At 36.5% G+C, this 16,792-nt stretch overlaps 1 protein-coding gene across 5 annotated transcripts in view; it reads right to left on the reverse strand.

The window, feature by feature from the left end:
• Positions 1–16,792, reverse strand: part of DLGAP1 (DLG associated protein 1) — a 377,818-nt gene that overhangs the window by 140,478 nt on the left and 220,548 nt on the right. The window lies entirely within an intron of this gene.

A 16,792-nucleotide genomic window follows, 5' to 3' on the forward strand; every position in this document is an offset into this window, starting at 1 on the left:
ATACCTAAGTAACACATAAGCAAAATGATCTTACTTCACCAGCTAGAAAACAGACGCAAGAACCTTTTCTGATATGAAACTTACCATTGCTCACTAATCCACGGCAAGATAAGTATCACTGTCCATACTCTAAGACCTCAGTCCTGAAAGCATTCATGGACAGGGACCTTCGAAGAGCCCTTAATTGCTCACCTGCTTGTTTTTGTGACCAAATGAATGCATTAACAGAGATCATCTCCTTAATGGAGTGTTTTGTGTTTACTTCGGGCTAAATACAAAGCAAGGTGCAACTGCTGGGAAATATTCTTCTGGCCCCAGTGCATATCTGTTCAGGTGCAGTTTTATATCCATGCTGCCTGCCTGTGCTGTAAATATTTACAGACAATACCAACATTTTATTTCAGCAATATCTTTTCAAATTAATTGTAAAATAATTAAACATTTATATGCCTATCAAAATGAAGCCAAACTATCTGTTTACTTTTGGGTTAATTTGTTTTACCTACTGTTTACTTACTCCTATTTGTAAAAATACAATCTTACTCTTACAATGGACAGTTTGAGTGTGTTTTCCATAATTTTTCAGAGTGCTAAGCAGTATTTAAATACCACTACACTCTCTACCATCAGGAGAATTAGTATAGACAACATGCGTACGTTGCTTTAACAGTTTAAGGGATTTCAACACTCAGTACCCACTTTCAGTTGTTTGTCCCACAGTGTTACAGACTACTGATTACAAGGTGAAAACTCAAATCTTCATCACAAGTGATATAATGACGACTCGGTTTGAAGTCAGATGTTCTTATTCCAGCTCAACCACTAGCAAAAGGCTGTACACAACTGCTACTGAAATGTCTGAGCTATTAATGTATAAATTACAGGGTTTCAGATGTGGCAAAACATCCTTGTGGTGCTATCTCATCTCCTCACGGGCCTATGGAAGACTTTAGAGGATACCCTATTACATTACACACAACTGGAATGTGAGTCACTCAGCTGTTTTATTCCCTTCCAGCATGGCTAATCAAGTCATACATCCAGAAACGTCACTCTTAAGATCTTTCCTGGAGTATGGATACAGGGAGCATAGCAAACAGTTTTCACCTTGTTCCTTCAATGTTCTTTCAGATAAACTTCATTATTTAACAGATCGTATGCATTGTACCTACTGGCAAATTACCAACTATTAAGTTTTCTAGAATAGTTTCAGTTGATAGCAGTCTGAAAAAGCATATTCTGCATTTCATCAGAACATTTTTAAATGTTCTCCTGAAACTGTAGTGAGCTTTTTCAACATGTTTCAAAGCTAGAGTGTCCTTCATTTCACTCTCCCTCACTGTATTCCTGCAATGCAGAAAATTTTCATTCTCAGGAGATCCTGAATTCCAAAATCCAGCTTTTAAAATACCACAAAAAGGCACTTCAAATACTCCAAATGGATGAGTTCACTGGCTTACTTGAAGAGAACTGTGGTCTAAGGCTCTTTTAAAGGAACAAAAATAATTTATGCAGAGAGCTGACCTTGTCAGTTTGACTATACTGACAGACTCAGTTCTAAAGAACATTTTATATCCTTACCAACTTCCTTAAAAATGTAATCTATTAGACTGTGTAACAGAGAACATCCAAAGAGATGTAGTAGCAGATCCATTACTTGAGCCATTAAAAATGTGAATTGACCAAGAATACCCCATTAAAAAAATACCAGCAATGGATATAAAGACCAAGTAGAAATAGAAGGTCTCTGTGAATAGATATCTATATCTCATACTTGGAGGATTATGAAAATAAGGCTTTAGCCAGTTAATTTTTATTTTAATCCATTAACAATCACGCATCAGTCATCAAGATGATTAATCTTGATTATCTTAAGGTTAGCAATAGAAAAGTGTGCTATATAAGAAGTGCAGTAAAGTGAAACATCCCCAGAACTACTGATGTATTTTCCTTTTTTATTTTATTTTTTTAAATCTGTACGGCTATTAATTTTTCATTTTCTTTTTTTTCTTTTTTCTTTTTCGCACTGTGGAAAATGAGCGTAGGTAGACAAGGAATTGAAAGGATCAATAATTCACAGAATAGTGAAGTCATGACAGGTACAAGGGACGTAATAGAATAATTAAGAATACGCAATCCTAATTCATTATTGGAGCAGAATGGTTGGGTTGAGGAAACACAAAGAACAATCTGATTTATGGGCGGGGGCCTGGCACATCTTGAAGGTAAAGATGAGTTTTAAAAATATGAGTATGGTTTGACTTATGAGAGTAGCAATGTCACCAGCTGCGTTTTGGACGGACTAGAATATGGATGCTAAGGAGATTGGGCAAGAATTCTTAAAAATTGAAAATGTTTATGAAGAATAGCATTTGTCTGTTACAGAGAGAAAGAGATGGGCTTTCCATAAATTGTGGAGGAAGATACAACAAGCTTGGCTAAGCAGTGCTGTGTGAGCTTGGATGGCATGTAGGATGGTGGAAAAGTTTAAGAGAAAAGATAAAATTCAATTCTATGCTCATTTTGAGTCTCGGCTGTCAATAAATAACAAAGTGCTGGAGAAATAAGGAAAAAATAGATAAAATGATCTGCCCAAAAGGAATCAAGGGAACAGATAGGGAAAAACAAAGGAGGTATGCTTAGAAAGGAAAAGATCACAAGGTTACAATAAAAAAAAATGGGGGAAGATAAAGCTTTCCAGGAATAGCAGATTGAAAAATGAAGGAAAAAAAGGGACGTTACCTGAGCCACAGAGTGATGAACAAACCAAATCAAAAAAGAAATGGGAGCCACCAATCTGTGTAAGAAGGGGTGATAGTAAAGTTTCTAAAAAGTGGGAGAAATTGTAATTCAGAGTAAAAACTATTTATTCCCAACTCTTAGACATAGATAATATGCATTATAAGAGCCTTTCTGCCGCAATCGCAGTAGAAACATTTACAGGGACAGACCCTGAAATTTTTTTTTTTTTTTAAATCATGTACAATTGTGATTAAAGACCATAAGAACTAGCTATTTCTTGTCCAAACTAGGAACATTAAATTACTCATGAAATTAGACAAGATAATTGATGAACATATTGCATATTAATAAACAGTGAAATAGCAGTTTTAAGACAGCAAACCAGAAACACCTATTGACATGGAATAAAGAATAAAAATTTATGCAGAAATATAAGGTTGAAGAATGCTTATTATTTCCATCAATCACATTATATTTGCTTCTGTTTTCATGAGGATGCCTCAAGTAAGAAGTAAAAAAATATATTACTCTTTGCTGTGATTACAGTGTCCCTAACACACAATAACTCATTGAATAGTGGTAGAATAAGGGGGAATGGTTTTAAACTGAGACAGGTGAGATTTAGGTTAGATATTAGGAGGAAGTTTTTTACTCAGAGGGTGGTGACACACTGAAACAGGTTGTCCAGAGAGGTTGTGGATGCCTCATCCCTGGAGGCATTCAAAGCCAGGCTGGATGTGGCTCTGGGCAGCCTGGTCTGGTGGTTAGTGGCCCTGCACACAGCAGGGGGTTGAAACTAGGTGATCATTGTGGTCCTTTTCAATCCAGGCCAGTCTATGATTCTATGAATTGCAGTGATATGCAAGTCAGTTTATGCAGCTTTGGAGCTTAAATAGAAAACATGCACGTGATATATAGTAATATCTGAAAAGTGATTAACATAACTACTTTATGTGCAACATGCCAACAGAAATGCCCTAATTAATGCCATTAGGATAACAGCATCTTAACCTGGTGCCTGTTCAGAAACCAAGGAGATTTTTATTCAGTGAATGCAGTTCTTGTAAGACATCATTCAGTGAGTTAGATGGAGCTTCTGAATCCTCAGCTTTGTACCAACTCCAGAAAATGAAGGGCTGATACACAGTAGAAAGGCGCTCAGCATACAACATCCTGTATGTACGGCTCTGAGTTGAGGAATGCATTTAATCACAAGCAGAAATTGAAATCTACATTTAGACCTTTAACTCAGATCACAGCAGACTCTACAAAAAATGCTGGGTTACTGTTTGAAGTGGGAGGATGTGAAATACCCTTTTTAGCAATACTATTTGTAGAGTTGCTCCCATTTTATGAACTATAGCAAACAAAGAGATTCTCATTGCCGTATTTCCATGAGCAGCAAGTTTTCCTCAGAATTTGATTATTTATTTTCTTTCACGCTATGAGATGTTCCCAGGGAAATTCCTTTCCCATCTTCTCAGACTGTTACACACACTGGGAACATATGTTTATGCTGAGTGCCAGTCTTCCACATGCTCCTCACTTAGCAGTACATCACTTTATCCCAAAGGTCTTGATCTTTTGCAGCCATTCTGTGTGGCTTTTCTGTTAAATTACATCACAGTAATGAAAATCTAGATACCAATAAAAGGATGCATCTTCTAAAATGCATCCATATACATTCACATATACAGATCAGGAAGTGGGAGTAAAAATGTAACTAAACTCTCGCTAATCTCTGAGAAGTCCCATTGGAAAGGCATGCACACACAAAAAACAAGAGATGCCCCCTTTCCCCTGGACTGGATTTAATGAGAACAGATGCTTCTATTTTATTTTCCTGTCTGTATCCAAACACCCTTTTGCTTGCGTATACGTATGGTGAAAAGTTTCACATTTACATTTGATTATTCTTTTCATCCATGTGCTTTTGGTGAGCAGCTGTGGCAATCAATAACATGGTGTTACTTGCATGGAAGGTCTAGGCTTGGGTTTCTTTTCTTCATCTCTGTGGCTAATAGTAAGTTGATTCTTCACTGGGAGTGTCACAAAAGCTGTAGTCGTTAAAGGAACCTAGCATGTAATTAATCTGAGTCATTTCTAAATACATCATATTGCTGCTGAAATTCTTGCAGAACTTATGTCAGTATTTTGACACACACACTTTCCCCCACCCCCCTCCTCCCGTTCCCATAGAAGTGTGACTGGCAATAGGCAGGGTTGCATACAAAAATCTTGGCTCTACAAATAGAAATCCTTAACTGTGATCATCTGCACTTCCACTCTCTTGATTTGCACACACAGTACTTAGCTTCTTAGAAATTCTGTTATGCTCCAGTGAGTACTGATATAGTGTATAATTAGACCGCTCATGCATTTTCCGCATTACAGAACACAGAGCCACTCTGACACAGAAAGGTACAGCACATCACTTGGAGAACTTGTGGAGAATTTGGAACTGCTAATCAATATTTTCTTCTCTCAGAAAGAAGGTTATCAGGAGGTTGTCTGTATGACATGCATGCAAGAGAATATACTAAACCGAATCATTCAATAAGTAGTATACAGGCAGCATTGAAGAGTATACCACAAATACATTTAGATGTTGCATTTTATCCTTTTTATTCTGTGGGATGATGAAATTTATGACCTTAATCCCTATGGAGATTTCAGGTGTATAGATCCCTGTAAGATGGTCTTACAAATATTGAAGACTCAGTTCTACTAGTTGGAATGGAATACTCAACAGATAAAACCTATATTCAATGTATGCAACGCACAGTATCTTTCTTGTTAAGATAATTTCATGCTCTGCAATTTGGCCACATAGGGAAAATGGACACCTTGCTCTAAAAAAAAAAAAAAAAAAAAAAAAAAAAAAAAAAAAAGCATCTGATCCTCATGGTAAGGATAAGGTGTCCAAGTTAAGGAACAACTATAGAATCTAGTGTCTATTTGCCAGAGATCTAATGGAAGCTGCCAGTTATGCAGCAGAATGTTCAACAGCACGGCTCACTAACGCATTTTCTACAACATAATTAACTGCTGTGCAAGTCAGTAACATGGCACTTTGCAACAGAAATTGTAGCTAAATTATTGCCTGAGCTTTTCATGATCTCAAGAGCTTTTTTGCCTCTATGTTGAAAACAGAATAATCACTGACAAGCCAGCCAAAAATTTTTTTTTTTTTTTTTTTTTTTTTTTTTTTTTTTTTTTAGTCCTATGCACTACAGTCCAATCCAGGTACATGCAACCAGAGGACCCACACCTACGGCAGCAGTGACACTAAGGTTGTGTGGCTTTGCTTGTTTTGAGCGGCAAAATGTTTCTTAACTTTGCACTCCTTACTATTTAGAAACCACGCTAAATATTTATTTCCCCACAGAAGAGCACCCAACTCATTTTAATTTAATGAAGCTTCATTTTAGAAGACACATTCTATAGCTGCAATCTTACTCATAGACCTTGATCCCATTTAACAGAATTAAAGATTGATTTCCTTTAAAAATATTTTTCCAAGTCTGTTGCACTCTTTTAAGAAGAAGAAAAAGTGAATTCTACAAAAACACAGAAGCATTAGAGTATCTATGTTTGCAGATGGTCACCCATCTTGGTTTTCAATTGGTAGCTCAAAGCCTCAGAAAATACACACAATTGCAACTACCAGTAACAACGATCAGTAGGAAGTCGTTGTAAAATTTACTTCGTAGCCATATTGTTACTTTGGAACTTGTCAGTCAAGAAATGTCACCAGTATGATTACCCCAACTTGTGAACATGTTTCAGGTCTTCCCAGATCAAGAATCCTCACCATCACATTTTGATACTTGCCAGCTGCATTCCCTACCCAGGTTTCTGTAGTGATGGAGTAGGGAGAGATATGAAGGAATCATCACTAAGAACATTCTGCTCATACCCAAAGCCAATGAACTTCTGTGTGGTAGAAAACATACGGAATAAACAAGAGACCTCTCTGAAGTTATGAGATAAGTCAGCTCAGAAAGTGAAGCTGAAAGCTCATTGGGTTGGAAGAAAACACACATGCTTAGATCAAAACTCAGTCCTCCTTATTTTAACTTGTTCCTTCCAACTCAGTCTAGAAGTAAAAAAAAAAAGAAAAAAAAAAAAAAAGTTAACACAGTTAACAGTATAAAGCCTCCTCTGACCTAAAGGCAGAGTATAACAGGACTGTAACACTGAACAATAGAGCTACTCCATTTTCTTTTTCCTGTCATGATTTTGTGCATGTAAATTGTTTCTAATCTGCTCATGCTCTTCTACTTCTTAAGTGGATTTTTTTTAATGATTTTTTTGGGGGGGAACATAGATTCAATAAACCAAACATATCTGGAAGCAAGTTTAAAGATTAAACAATATTTCTGCAAAATTTGTTTTGAACCAGTGTATTGAGGTATGTAGACAAATGCCACCTGACAAGAATTACTGTAGGAGTTATTCAATTAAGAACCAGGAAATAATTTCAGTAATATGCAGGTAAAATCAAAATAAAGCTTATTTTCTGAATACAAAATACTTCTAATGAAGCCCTGCAAACATCCTGGAAGTAATTCATAGAAATCATTTTTTTCAGAACAATGAACATACATTAAACATTTCATAAATTGCTTTAAGAATAACGTTTAAATCAGGAAGAGGCAAAAATCATTGAACAAGTTACCTGATGAAATTACCCATTATGTATACCTGTCTGATGTTAGATAACTGAATAAGAAAGACGAATATACATACTACAGCTTGAATTATAATTCAAGTTCAGCTTTCTAATGTCATGGAATTAAACTTTCATTTGTACATGACTGACCAAATGATCTTTACTTGATTTGTGAGTGATCTTTTGTCAGTTTGGTGGAGTCACACAGGATTCTCTCTGAAGCTTTTACAATGGGAGGAATATGGTGATACCCTGAAGTTAGATGCCATGTATCCTGGTTGTACAGATACTTCCAGGTACTCCATGTATATAGCCATAGGAAAACCAATTCTGATATTGAATTTATCATCACTGTATGCACTCTATCCATAACATCATCACAATTCACTATGCTGAGACATGGAAAACAATAGAAGAACACCTGTAGCAATTGGAAAGATCAATATGACAGGAAGGGCATTACAACAAAGATACAATGACAGAAGGACCAGCATGACAGAAAGATGCTATAAAGGAAGGGAAGAAGATTGCTCACCTGCATCAGAAGATTCTAAGCTCACAAGGGAAAGCTTCACCAAGAAGGCATCTCTAGAAGAGATTCTTCTCCAGTGACAGTCACCCCTTAAATGAAGAGAGGTGGAGCCAGGCTGCACCCCTTCAGGTCACACAAGTGAATTGCCTTCACCTGTGCTCCCAGGGCTGACTGAGTCCTTTCCCCAGGTGCTCAATCAGTTCAGGCCATGACTCAATATTTACCATACAACATCTTACTGTTGAAATATGCCTGGTTTCAATATACAAGAGTTGCTCCCAAAGTAGTGACTTCTATTTTAAAAGATGTTGGCCCATGACATCAGAAGCTGATATTGGTGGTATGGCTGAAGAGGCTGAGACGAGCCACCAGTATTCCATTACATTTTGTTGCTGTGTGACAGATGGCAGCAGAGGGGCAGTCTGACAAAATGGAAGTGCGCATGAGGCAAAGGAGTGTCACTGAATTTCTCTTTGAGGAAAAATGGCAGCCATTGACATTCACTGACACTTACTGAATGTTTATAGAGACTAAACAGTGAGTGTGAGCACAGTGAGGTGGTGGGCGGTGCGCTTCAGCAGCAGATCACCTTCACTGGTACAGTGAAGAGATACACAGATATTTATGTGTGCAGCATGCAGGCTCTTGTACATTGCTGGTGAAAATGCATAGCTAATGGCGGTGACTATGTTGAAAGATAGTGTTTTGTAGCTGAGAATTTGCTCTACCAAACAGTTATTGTGCTCTTTGTATCTGTTGTATTTTCCGTGAAAATAAATAGGAGGCATTACTTTCAGAGAGACATTGTATATTACAATTGAGGGCTCAAATACCAAAGCCCTCAAATACCAGACTATGCTGTTTTGTAATAGCCTTTGCAGAACCTCAGGCACTGCTGACATTAAATACAATAAAAATAATTTAAATGAAAACTTCATGTATATGCATTTTGTCAGTAAGTCTAAATCAGCTAAAATATGGTCAAGAATATTTCTACCTCACTTGAACTTCTTAATATTAATAAGTGTTCCTGAAAACAGGGAATCAAAGTCAAGGAGCGAGAGAGTAGAAAGGAGCAGAGAAAATTAAAAGAAGGAAAAAGAATTGAGTTCAATTCCTTTTTATAATACTATTTTTAGCAGTGCTCCAATTGATATAACTTTATAGATCTCAGTGGGAGAATTAAACAATTACTTCTGATAATCTCATGAGCATCATGAGCATGAAAGTGAATGGAATGAACTTAATCTCCACTTTTAATACATGCTAGTTTAAAGCAGTAATAAGTGCTTTCTGTGTTATTTAGTATGTACAGTTTAAAAACCATTGATAGTATACAACAAAAGATAATGGTATTGGCAAGTCATTGTTTCATTTATGGAACTACCATAAATGAAATGCCCAATAAGTAGCTCATGAAATTTAGTTTATAACTAATGCCAAGTGATAAACTATTCACACACTGGAATAATGTTCTCTTTAAGATGAAAAGCTTTTTTTTTTTTCTGAGTTCTACTCTAAAGAATCTTGTCATAAATATGTTAAAAAATGAGATTTTAAACTGTTTTTTATTTAATTAAGCTTGACATTCTGAAGAACTGCCTGCAGAATAATAGGTGTGTTAAACATTTCCAATAGTTCAGGAAAGTAGTTCTTTAAAAGATATGCCACATAAGCTGACCACTATAGATATCAAGCTGTTGGTAAATATGCAGAAGATCATAATAATTCTTTGTTACTTCTGCCATCTAATTTCTATCTAATTTCTTTCTTCCTTTTTTTTTTTTTTTTCATGCTTTTGGTATAAGCAGAATGGATCTATGTAGTCTACTTCAAATTGTGATAAAGAGCTGTGATCCCTTAAACCTCAACAGAAATACACAGCATTTTCACTTTACTACATTTTAGCTATTCAACAAAAATCTCGTCTTTACTTTCAAAGCATGAGGTTCATTGTGTGTTAAATGTCAGCATTATTGCTCAAACTTGAAACAAGCCATGATCACTAGAGTTTGTCCCTATACATAAACAATGGCTATAAAAGGGCTATAAAAACCATCCATAACAATGGATACAATGCAACCAACATTTGTCATTGACACAGAGCACAACCTGCAGTCATTCAGCTTTTAAAGGTATAAAGCAACAGAATTCACGCATCTCCAAGCAAATTGTTCTGGTATTTAACCACACATACCTAGCCACATGTAAATGTATCTGGTTTCCTGGTGTGGAATTTTTGAAACACTTTTTCAGATAGACATTACTATGAGACATTTTCCCTCATCATGGTATCACGCAGAACTATTTCATAAACTGAATTGCATTTCTTTTTCTTATGTAACAACAGAACGCAAGTTTTCAGGCTTTTGGTAACTTCTGAAACTGCCTTCCATCCAGACATTGGATAGTTGCCCAGAGAAGCTGTGGTGCCCCATTCCTGCAGGTGCTCAAGGCCAGGTTGGATGGGGCCCTGGGCAGCTGAGCTGCTGGGTGGCAGCCCTGCCCACAGCATGGGGAGGGACCAGGTGGGCTTTGAGGTCCCTTCCAGCCGAAGCCATTATAAGATTCTATGAAAACTGAATGTTGGTAAGATATGCAAAATGTTATGTTGTGTCACTAAATACAAATTTGTTCTCACAAATTCCTCCTCCTACAAAGAACTTGACTGAAAACATCCTGGAACCTTGTCAAAGCACGGCTTGTGTCTTTCCCTGCTTTTCCGGATGAAGTTCCTAGCTTGGACTGTAAACAGAGTAGGACATAAAAAGTACAAGACACTTATTCACAGCTGTTTTCAGTTCACTTCAATATATATTTTACTCTCAAGTTCTTGAAATTATGCTCTCACAGAAATCCAGAATTTCATTTTACCAGTAATTATATAAACCAAAATTATTTCTCCTGAGACCAGTCCCATTAGCCTGCTTTTTCACAACTGCAACTCAGGATCATATCCAGTGTCCCACTAATCCAATTTTATTTTCCATTCATATTTTAAGTCACTGCAATTTTAAATCTTTTCTACAAAGAGAAAAACAAACAAAATGACACAGGACCCCAAACATGTCCCACCCTCAGTTTCGTGATGTAAAGTTTCATGTTTGTCTTCTTTCTTGAGAAGCTCACAGGAAAGCCAGACCTAGTGATTGCTATGGACTCTGACAGTCAGGCTAACCCATGCTGAAACAGCAACAGTGTGAGTACTAGCAAAGAAATGCCAGGTGCCATTGTTGCAAAACTTGCATTACTGTAAGTGTGTGTAACAAAATCCAATTTTTTTTCAGAACATACTGCATAACGCACTGAGAGGAAGTCCAGTGAAGGAATTCTGGATAACTTGTGTGGTTGCAGACAGAAATGTATGGTTTCCCTAGATTGTCCTTCTGGCAGATAAATGAAGTGTTTTCAAAAGCTGCCCATTGTGAAAGTTGATTTTGAGCATGTGTGATGCTGTGTGATCACAGAGAGTTTGACCATTTGCACTTTGAATTCCTGTGTTTTCTACTTAAGGATAGTGATACGGAATAAGGTGGGTTCCAGTAATACTGGGATATATATCTATTTTATCAAGTCTCTTCCTTTTTATTTCAGGTTTCAGAACAAATGCAACTAAGCTGAGATGAGAAGGCTCATGATTTTATTTCATCATTCTTTGGATCAGATTTTTGTACAGCAGTGTGAAACAGGAAGACAAAATAAACCACTTATGTTCCACACTGAAAACACACCGAATAAGAATGCACCAGTGAATCAAGTGATGGCTGTTATTCTTTTTATGAGTGAATAAGTAGAATGCTAAGAAATGATTTATTTTAATTTTTAATTTTTAAAAAAATTTTTTTAGGATAAATAATGTATAGGTTGACAGCTCAGGGTCTGAATACGTAAGGCAGTTCAGAAGAGCCTTACATATTCAAAAATAATTCCTCTCTTTTCCAGAACAGAAAGAAACTAGCAGATCTGTGACTTCTTCAGGGAAGACTCAAACTAAAACATCTGAGACAGTATGAAGTGATCTATGATCTGTCCTAAATGAAAAGGAAAAAGGTGCTGAGCTTGCTAAGGCTCTTAACATTGGGTCAGTTCTATAAGATTTGTCTAAAGAGAATTTTTTATGATCTTAATACCGCTGTTGAGTGTAATTGCAGACAATTACAGCATATATTTGAAGTCTACAGGAGACGAAGGATAGCTATAAAAATGACTTGTTAATCATTACTTGGCATGTTTCCCACAGCAATAAGGTTGATACAATCCCACCAAACTGTGTGCTGGTGCTCATTCTTTTACCCATTGCCCTGCATGCTGCATTTCAAATTTAAGGTGTGAGGGACTGAAATACACAAGACTCCTGTGCTCCCTGAAAATTTTGGGTAAAAAGAGGCAAACACCACCTCTTTCTTTACAGCAAGGGAAAAAAAAAACCAAAACAAACCAAACAGAAAAACAAAACAAAACAAAACAAAAAAACCATAAAATCTTGAATCCTAGAGATAAAAGAATCTGCAATCTTTGGGCTCCAGTGAAAATGAAGCAGGGAAATCCTCCACAGACAGGACCTTTACAGGATAGTGCAGTGGCATCTGAAGATCAAAGAATAAGATAAAAAAGCACAGAGGATATCACAAACCCTCCACCCTCTCTCCTCATTTCTTCAGAAAGCAATGACTTCCCAAGTACACTGCCTACCAAGGAAAGCCAATGAGCCCACGGACAGACATGTTTTGCACAGTCAACCTTCAAGGACTGTCTGATGCAGGAGCTTCTGTTAAGCTCAGATTGCCAGCTATTTTGTTCTCTTTGGCCCTTCAGTTTTAAACCTCTTAGATGACTGAGCATCTCCTCTTGTACTCCTCCTGTTTTTAGCAGACTTGAGATGTTTCATCTATTTGCTGAGGTTGACTTCTATTAATTCTCACACCGTGTAGAAAAGAGTGTATTTCTCCTTTATTGCTAAAGGGCTATGTAACAATTTGGAATGAATATGCGGCTGGTTTTTTTGCCACTTTTTCATAAATTTTTCAACTCAGATCTGACAGAGGCAATCACAGTGGCTGCATAGATAATTGCATTCTTACAGGTTGTCATTAACAAAAAAAAAAAAAAAAGAAAGAAAAGAAAGAAAAAGGAACTCACACCAGTACTGAACATTTACAAGTTCACTTCTTGTAACTTCTTATTCCAGTGTTTGACTACTCTTGTTGAAGAAAACAGCTAGACTACTGCTGCCAAAACAATTCTATGTGAAAGAATTAAAGATACATATAGAGTAACAAACCACCATGGCTCAATTAGCTAGGCATTCAGTCAAGAAACACAAAGCTCTAAAAAGACACATTTTCCAATTGACACCCATGCATTATTCACACAGCTACTGGCTTTGTTATGATAAAAAACATATTAACATCAGCATATTTAATGTTTTTTATAAACTAGACTTGATATTTATTATTTATACTCCTCTTTTTGACACAACTTCCAAGGAGGCCAAAAAAGTTAATTAAAAAAAGTAAAATTTTCAAGTCTTGTAACACTATTTTAAAGACTGGATTGGGAAAATTAATCAAAATAAAAGGTGTAAGACTCAACTTTTTTACACATAATGGGGGTAGCTTACAAGGATTCCAGTACTTGCTAGTCCAAAAGACAAGGCAATCAATTTAATATGAATCAGAAATTGTTCTGCTGCTTTACATCTAACTTGGATGCACAGAGCATTTTTGAAAAAAGTAATTAAGCAGAATGATAAATAGAAAATTATGGCAATTGTAAAAACATATCTGTTTCCTTTTCTTGATGGTTCATCTGTCATAGAGCAAGAAATATGCTATAGTAGGAAGATTTTAGATTTGAATTCAGCAGTGAAGATTTTTTAATGAATGCACTAAATCCAAAATGATATCAGTAGAAACATTTCTAATAATGTGAACAATAAGCTTCGTTATTGTAGTGAGTGTTTCTGCCTTGGCTGATGCCTCTGTTTCACAGCACAACCCCAGTCCTCTGCCCAGAGAACATGCCATCACCTTGGCATGAGGGCAGGCTTTGCTGTGGTGTCCTTCTCAGACTAGTGAGGTATGACTGTCAACTTTCAAAAGGCAGCCTATGAAAATCTTAAGAGTAAATACTCACAGGCTTCTGCATACTCCTTCTGTCACTGCCAATGGACGTCTGGTGTTACCATATTTAGTGATCAATATTCTCCAATGGCCTGAAGCACTCAGCTATTGTTCTTCCTCAACACTAGCTCAACAGACAACAGGATGTGAGCAAGAATTACAAAAAAGTTTTGGTTAAAATGTGCTGAAAAAGAAAGTTCTATTTATTTCATTTAGCTGCCAATTTTCATACCATTGGTACGCATAGCATAGCTAAAACCAAGATGTTGTGGACAAATATTACCCAGAATACAATAACAACACAGGAACATTTAGTGATGGAGTTAACTTAAGGCTTCTGTCTCAAACCTCTTCTATAATGACAAACTGGATGCCTTTTGTGAAGTTAGAATAATAGGCAACTTAATTGTTAGTTGTGAGTAACCAAATATTTTTTGATACTTAATTGTATGATTTCTTTTCAAGCTAGTTTCAGTCCTAATGAACTCCACAATGATTTTTTTTTTTGTTTTTTGTTTTTTTCCTTTATAGCACAAGGGACAATTTTCTTTCTTCTGTTTCAGTAGATAACTTCAGCACACAGCTAACTTCCCTGTGCTTTAAGGTGATTTGCCCTTAGAAATACATGTTCAGGGGCATACAAGCAGCGTTACAATACTACAGAGTAATGGTCTAGTTGAAAAAGATATAATGAAGTACGATAAAAAACATGAAGAGCAGTGAGAAATGAAATGTATGGCTAGGAGAGCTTGCCTACTTCAGAGGAAGAGGGGACAGTAATAAGGAAAGAAATTGGCTGGTGTTAAAATATCAGCCTGAGAAAAGCTTTTATGTTTCATCTCCCAGTCAGCTACACCTTGTGGTACATATTTCTTGACTTCTTGGAGTTCAGAATATGCAATGGCATTCTCTATGAAGCATGAAGAAACAGAATGTACACAACTTCCCAGAACATCATATGATACTAGAGAGATGAAGCGAAACAGGAATGTCTCAGTGACGCCCACAGGAACAGTCACAATCGCCAAACTGTCAGCATGCCTCTGCAATTCCAGACCACGGCGAGCATATGGATAGTTTAGGCTTCCTGCCATTAGACTAGATTAACTGAGTACACAGCCCATGCATATTTAGTCTAGATTTTTTCATTTTTTTATTATTTCTACTACAAGTAGCCTCCTGGACTCAGGCAAGAAAGGCAACTTCCACTAAAAAGTCCCCTGCTGCCTTGTGCACCTGTAAGGTTCTGCTACTTTCCTAGCAAAAACTTTCATGCGATCTGTGATTACACATGTAAGACCATGATGTGAGAAGCAGAATACCTTTCCCTTCTGTGAAAAAAAACTGACAGTTCTAGGAAATTCCTGCAATAGATGACACTGCTGAGGCTTTTCATTCTGTTACAACTCAGGCAGGCAGCACAGCAGCAGCGCGCTCCACAACCTTCCCAGGAGAAAAGGAGATGCTGCCCTTTGCAAAAAATTGCTCTGAATCTTCCGGAAGAGAAAACTTCAGCTCTGTCTGAATTGGATCTTTCAAGTTTTGTTTTCTTTAGAGGAACATCAATCTCAAGCCCATACAAAACCCACAACAAATGGTCTAACTTTACAAAGCACAACAAATGATCTAACTTCGGTCTCTTCAGAAACATTCTAGATTCTGGTATATTCTGCTCTGCCAATATCTACTTGCAAAATGACTGAGCTCTGTAATGACTTATTGTGTATTTTCCTTCTGGAAAATTATTTCAGCTGCCATTTAGTATTTGCAGTTGCTGTATGTTGATGAAAATATGAAAACCAGAGTACAATGTCCTGTGCTACTGACAAAGTTGCTAACTTTTGTCAGCCCCGAATGAACAAAAAATGTGGTATGTAATATATTTATGCTTTTAAAGCTGACCTGATTATTTATATCCCAGTATGTAACCTATATTATAACTCTGAACATTTCCAAATAATATGCTATGATGGCAATCAGGTACCTGTACATTTATTCCACTTTGAGAGTCAGAATATAAGATGGGACAAAAATTAAATGCCAAGTCAAACACCGTTAACATATACATACATCATTCTGCAAACACGATTAACTTTACTACCTTGAATAATACTATGCAAATTAATCTATTTGCAAATGTAAGTTCCTAACAATAAATATTTGTGAAATAGAGGACAAAATGTTCATGCTTATCTCACAGAACTTAAAATATTCTTCTAGTGTCTATCTTCCTTTTATTGGCAGATGAATTGAATTTTGTTTTGCACTGGCAGCACACAAGAACAATTTGATTAAGAACTTTTTCATTATTAGCAGTAAGCCAGAGGAATCTCAGAGGAAAGAATTTTGCTAGCTGCAATGTAAAGGGCAAACATATGAATGTTTATTTCTGGCAAACTACTACTGTGGTCTGTCTTATAGGCTAAAGGCCTTATTATACAGCATGCTTTAAGTAGATATCAATTAATATAGAAAAATGTTCTTGAAAGCCCAATCATAGTCATGTCAGGTACCAAAGTAATTTTTTTGATGCTTAAATGTTCTGTAAAGATGAAAATTAGCTCTGTACAGTTTCAGTAAAAGAGTACTTCCAACTATCTTACAAACCTTCATTATACAATTTTACACCACATCACTGTATAAGCTTATTCTTAAGCAAAAATTACCACATACAGCATTCGGCAAGACCAATCACAGTCTTTCCTACAATCATCATTCAGC

This window comes from Lagopus muta, chromosome 3 (assembly GCF_023343835.1).
Source record: "Lagopus muta isolate bLagMut1 chromosome 3, bLagMut1 primary, whole genome shotgun sequence".
NCBI classification, from domain to species: Eukaryota; Metazoa; Chordata; class Aves; order Galliformes; family Phasianidae; genus Lagopus; species Lagopus muta.